Source organism: Vipera berus (genome assembly GCF_964194415.1).
Source record: "Vipera berus genome assembly, chromosome: 9".
NCBI lineage: Eukaryota > Metazoa > Chordata > Lepidosauria > Squamata > Viperidae > Vipera > Vipera berus.
Window position 1 is genome coordinate 13,297,622 of NC_138212.1, and position 6,646 is coordinate 13,304,267.

Here is a 6,646-nt window from a genome sequence, read left to right on the forward strand (position 1 = left end):
GACTAAATATATTTTGCTTTGTCTTCCGAGAATCTGATTTTGTCAATAGTGGCCAGGAAAAAACACATCCCTTTATTTCTGAAATAAAATGGAAAACTTTCAATATTATTAAATACTTTATTAAGTTTGGCTTGGCTCAAAAGTCAGCAATGCTGGTTTGATGCATAAAGACCTGATCAGTCTCTTAGCAGCAGACTGTATGAATGCAGAAGCAGATTTTTTAGATGGCAGGTATTCTTTTTTTTAAATGATTATTTTTGTGTGGAATATTAGAAATCGGTACACAGTATCAAAAATGAATGATCTTAAAATTTATATATTGAAAGTGAAAGATCTTAAAATTTATATAGTTAACCATCATCACGTGTACCAGATATCTCCATAAATTTGTCTCATCATTTCTTTTTAGAGCATCCAAGTTTGGGATTATCACTGCATTTTGTGATACCAGTGTCAGGATTTATATAGGCCTTCTTACATTTTGATTCTCAAAATCTGATGCCCTAGTCTCACATATATTAATCTCATCACTGGAGTTCTGTTTATGAATAATACTGAAGGAGGGACTGCTCTGTGAGCTGGATATCAGGTTGAACAACTAAAATAATCCTCAATCTGCTAATCTTTCAATCAGCAGGCTGTCAGAACCAACCAAATATGTATCCTGGTTATTACAATTCTGACCCCTTGCTTCTGAGAGGATTAAACTGGTACTGAGTTGCACCATCAGTAAAACACTGGCAAGTCACACACAATTTCCAGTATTCTTTAGGTTTGGGGCAAAACAAGATAGAACACAGGAGAGATTGACAGCACTCAACAAAAAGCAGAGCATCTTAGAGGAGAATTTAAAATAGCATTGTGATGAATCACAATGAACAAAAATGAAAATATGATGAAGCACACACATGTACACACACAGTAAAATGCTGCTAACCATGGTGATTAAAGGAGAATTTTAAAAAAATATACACAAATTATCCTCTTAGCAAAAGAAACAGGTATCTATCAGGGTCACTGCTACTGCTGCTGTCTACTTTTGCTCAGGACATACAAGTATTTTTTTCCAGATTTGTTTTTTTTCTCTCTTAAAACTGCAGCAGCAGCAGCAGAAGTGCATAGAATACATTGCAACATATGAAGCAGCTGGGCTCACACAGTGGTAAGGCATAATGTGGCTTGTTTCTTTTTGGGTTAGTTTTGGATTAAATGAATTTAGTCACTGTGGTTTTAGACACACGGCTTGTGGCTTAGTGCAGTAAGGTCCATGGTTTATGCAACAATTAATAGCTTTGAAATCTAATTGCCAAACAAGGGCAATTTGTTTGGTGAATGTCTTAGCCTCATTTTGCTTTTTCCGACTTCTTCTAAAAATCTCCCATTCTCTTCCCCCCACCCCATCAAATACAGATTCAAATTTATGTTCTTAGTATCTATGCACTCACAATCCACTACTGGGAGAACTGAATTGGCTAAGTTTGCATTTTCCCCATTGTGAACTATTAAACGCCAAAGTCTTCCTATCAGGTTTATGATGATATTAACATTTAGCAGCCTCTCTAAAATTATAGAACAGGGGTCTTCAAACTTGGCCCTTTTATGACTTGTGGACTTCAACTCCCAGAATTCCTCAGCCAGCAAAGCTGGCTGAGGAATTCTGGGAGTTGAAGTCCACAAGTCATAAAAGGGCCAAGTTTGAAGACCCCTGTTATAGAACAAGATAGAGGCTGTAGTAAGTGGTGTTCTATAGAAAGATAGAACATTATAGAAAAAGATACAGGTAGTCCTTAATTTACAACCATCCATTTAGTGACCATTTGAAATTACAACTGCATTGAAAAATCTGACTTAAGACTGTTTTTCACACTTAAAACCATTATAGCATCCCCATGGTCATGTGATCAACATTCCTATGCTTGGCAACGGCCTCATATTTATGATGGTTGCAGTGTCCTGGTGTCATGTGATCTCCTTTTGAGATCTTCTGACAAGCAGAGTCAGATTCACTTAACAACTGTGTTACTAATTTAACAATGACACTGATTCACTTAATAACTGTGGCAAGAAAGGTCATAAAATGGGACAAAACTCATTTAACAACTGTCTCACCTAGCAACAGAAATGTTGGGCTCAATTGTGGTTATAAGTATAAGACTACCTGTAAGACTTTAAAAAAAACACTTTGTAATCAAGAACATACCTTGGGAATCATTCATCCATGCATGTATAAACATTCATAGTTTATGTCCACAAATCTTTGCTTAATGCAGCTGCAAAAACACAGGCATGGTCTGGATCAAACTATCCAGCTATGTAAATCACACCTATCTGTTCTTGACTGATATTACCTTTCCAAGGCTAAAGCAGAGATTCTTTTCCACCAATTACTGTATATCTATTTCTTTTGAATAAAAGCAACGGAAACTAGGATATTTATTCTGCATGTGGTGCCTACATTCTATCCACGGATTGCAATCCTGCTTTGTTATAGCTGTGAAGATACAGCAACTGTTTCCATCCTAAATAACAGCATCTATAGGCCAGAGGACTCCTGCATGAGTGGCACAAACCACTGAAGACACATTTTTTTTATAAAAACCCTGATCAGTTGTCTGTATGCACAATGTCCACAGATGTTATTCTGCCAACGGGTAGTATAATCCAGTACTATCTCACCAATACTCCTGGTTCTAATAGTATATTCATCAATATGACTAAGAGTACATTCTACTATCCATCAAATGTTTATTACGGCCAATATTATTCTAGTAATATCTCCTTGTTATTACCGGTACTCCTATTTCACAACCAAGTTATTTGGGCACTTTTAAATACAGCTGCTGAGATCAAGAGTGTTTGCTATCAAAATCCTCTAGTTTGTTTACCCTATTGAGCACTCAAGTACACACGAACAAAAGACAATCACCTTCCATAACACTATTTATAGATTTATGTGTAAATAGTGTAAGGTAAAGGTAAAGGTAAAGGTAAAGGTTCCCCCGCACATGCGTGCTAGTCGTTTCCGACTCTAGGGGCCGGTGCTCATCTCCGTTTCAAAGCCGAAGAGCCAGCGTTTGTCCGAGGACGTCTCCGTGGTCATGTGGCCGGCATGACTAGATGCCAAAGGCGCACGGAACGCTGTTACCTTCCCACCGTAGTGGTCCCTATTTTTCTACTTGCATTTTCACATGCTTTCGAACTGCTAGGTTGGCAGAAGCTGGGATGAGTAACAGGCGCTCACTCTGTTACGCGGCACTCGGGATTCGACCCGTCAAACTGCCGACCTTCAGATCGACAAGCTCAGCGTCCTAACCCACTGAGCCACCGCGTCCCTGTAAATAGTGTATGCGTATGTAAACATAAAATCAGGTTGTAGAAGTAGTGCTCTATAAACTTTGTTGTTGTTAGTTGCGAAGTCGTGTCCGACCCATCGCAACCCTATGGACAACGTTCCTCCAGGCCTTCCTGTCCTCTACCATCTTCTGGAGTCCATTTAAGCTCACACCTACTGCTTCAGTGACTCCATCCAGCCACCTCATTCTCTGTCGTCCCCTTCTTCTCTTGCCCTCAACCTTTCCCAGCATTAGGCTCTTAATAATAATAATAATAATAATAATAATAATAATAATAATAATAATAATAATAATAATAATAATAATAATAATAATTATTATTATTATTATTATTATTAGTAGTAGTAGTTGAAAGGGACCTTGGAGGTCTTTTCCAGTGAGTCCCTCCTTCTCATTAGGTGGCCAAAGTATTTGAGTTTCAACTTCAGGATCTGGCCTTCTAAACAGCAGTCAGGGTTGATCTCCTCTAGGACTGACCGGTTTGATCACCTTGCAGTCCAAGGGACTCGCAGGAGTGTTCTCCAGCACCATAGCTCTATAAACTTATAGAACTTTAAATATAGCCTGGAACCTGCTTCAGAGTACTGTGAGAAGTAACAGACACAAGCAAGCAAGCAAGCTGTACACAATGACCAGCTTGATACTGTATAACTTTTAGCCCCTTTGAATCATGTTTTGTTATTCCTGATAATCAAATCAATAGGAAATGAAGGTATTTTTTTCTAAAAAAGAAAGTATTGTAAAGTACAAGAGCTAACTTATACTATGCTTTTAATGTACAATCACATTCAAATTCACACATCTCAACTAGAGAGGACCAATACTCAATTATTTATTTCTAAATGATACATTTAGAAACTTTTTAAAAGCCAGTAAAAGGAAGACTTAGCTTTCATTAAGTAGGAAACTGTGTAGATTCTAAGACTTTAGCGGTGTTGACTGGCATAAATTCTTCTTGGGCAAACAATTCAATCAACAATTGAATTCTCTATTTCTATAAAGCACAGATGCAGCTTTTAAATGGACAACTAGAAATGGGGAATAAGTAAAAAATAAACTCTAAGGTTTATTTTTGCCAAACTGGAAGATTGGACATTAGCTAACATATATATCAAACTGCTGGTGAGCTCTTTATAAAAGGCACAGTAGATAAACACAAGATCAAAACTGTCTCAAAAACAGAAAGACACCAAAACTAGAACAAAGTTTTGTTTAATTACTTAATCCTTTCTCTTCCAGGAACCAGAAAAGCAGAAACACGCCATTCTGAATAACAACAACACAACAAAAAACTAAGGCTGCTGCAAAAACAGTGTTTCAGGAAGAACATCTTATTTGGAATGCCTGATAAGTTATATAAAGCAGCCACTTCACCAGCAACCCAAATTAAGACTTTTTTTCTTTATAACTATTATACACCAGAGCAATTTCACTACTAATTATAAAAATAGCTTTTTTGGCTTTTTAAAAAAGTAGTTATTAGCCAAAAGGAAAAAGTAGTTCTCTCCGTATCCAGTAATGGGACACATGCCCAAATCTAACCATATCCGTTCCTCTTTCAGAATTTTCTCTCAGTCCCATATAATGATCCTTTTTTTCACAAATAGAATGAATCAAGCATTCTAATATATGGAACTGTTTTTAGCCCACTCTTTCTGCCAAGAAGTGACCAATTAAAATAAACAGAACTTGGTGCTTTAATATCAGAAGCTGCACAATAAAGCAAATGTTACTCCTTTTCATTAGAACAAAGTAGACAATGTGTGATGTAACCCTCCATCTAATTAAAGTTTCTTTTAATTAAAAATAATAAAAGGAAGAAAGCAGGCTGCAAAGCAAAATACCAGTCTTTAGCATCCTTTTTATTCACAGCAATGTCCTGAGAACCTAAATAAGTCTTGTACTAAAAACTGCGGGGCGCCTACAGGCATTGTGGAAACAGAACGAAGAGGTTAATGTTTTGCAATAAGCCAGTGTATTTCTGTAAATGTCTCCTTAACTGTTTGTGACTATGCTTGTTTGGGTAGCTGTCCTGTGAACTAACACTTTTACCATTGTAGCTACTTTTGTGAATATGGCTACAGTAGGGCCCTGATGGCAGATTTACAAATTTTTTAACATGGGCATAATTCAGATCAAGAGGAAGCATTTGACAGAGAGGAATTTCAGGCTATCAAGACTTATTCATGCAAGGGAGGTGTAAGTGGGGGCTTGTGTACTCTGGTACTTCTCTCTACAACCTGTACATAAAACACTTGTCTTCAAAATATAGAAAAATAAATTAGTTCTGAAGTACCCAGTTACACACAAAATTCATTCTTCTTGCTTCTTGGAATATTTCATACATCTAAAAAGTACTGAAAAATTGCACAATTGTTTGTTCCATACACAATGGCAGTTGGTTTTATAACTTTCAACCCCAGCATTTTTCTAGGTCAGAAAAAGATCAACCCAACCTTGTATCTTATTCTCTACGAGGGTTGGAGAGAAGGTATCTGTAGCCCTCTCATTATTGTTGAATTCCAATTCCCAGCAGAGATTAAGCCAGCATGGCTATTATGGAGGATTGTGAGAATTACATCAACAACTAGAAACCACAGCTTTCTTATCCCTGCACCTTGTAGGCTAAAGAAAATGCCTTGACAATACAAGGTAATTGGCTGGGATTGGCACTGGCAGATATTTGGAAAAAGAAAAAAAACCCCTCAGGTTTCCTAAAATGTGAATGGAGTCCTCCTCTTTCAGATTAACGAAAGAATTGGGAGTAACCAAATGGGAATTAGAGGACACAGAAAAAAATGCAATGGGAAGAGATAGTCTAGGGCAGGGGTGTCAAACTCAATTTCATTGAGGGCCGCATCAGCATTGCGGTTGCCCTCAGGGGGCCAGGTGGGTGTGGCCAGGGTGGGCATGGCCTACTGGGTGGGCGTGGCTAGAGTATGGCCTACTGGGTGGGCGTGGCCAGCTCTACATCGTTTGCATCAAGGGTGCCTATGGGGGCCCGGGCAGGAGTGGGACAGATCTGAGGGTCTCTGGCAGAAGGAGGGTCTCTGGGCCAGGGCCAAGGCAGTGGGGGCAGTTCCCTCAGTTTCCAGGATGGCTTCGCGGGCCGCATGAAACCACTTCGCGGGCCGGATCTGGCCCCCGGGCCTTGTGTTTGACATGTCTGGTCTAGGGCAGAAATGTTCAAACTTGTCAACTTTACGATGCATGGACTTCAACTCCCAGAATTGCTAGGGAATTCTAGAAGTTGAAATGCATACATCTTAGAGTTGCCATTTTGATAAGAAAAA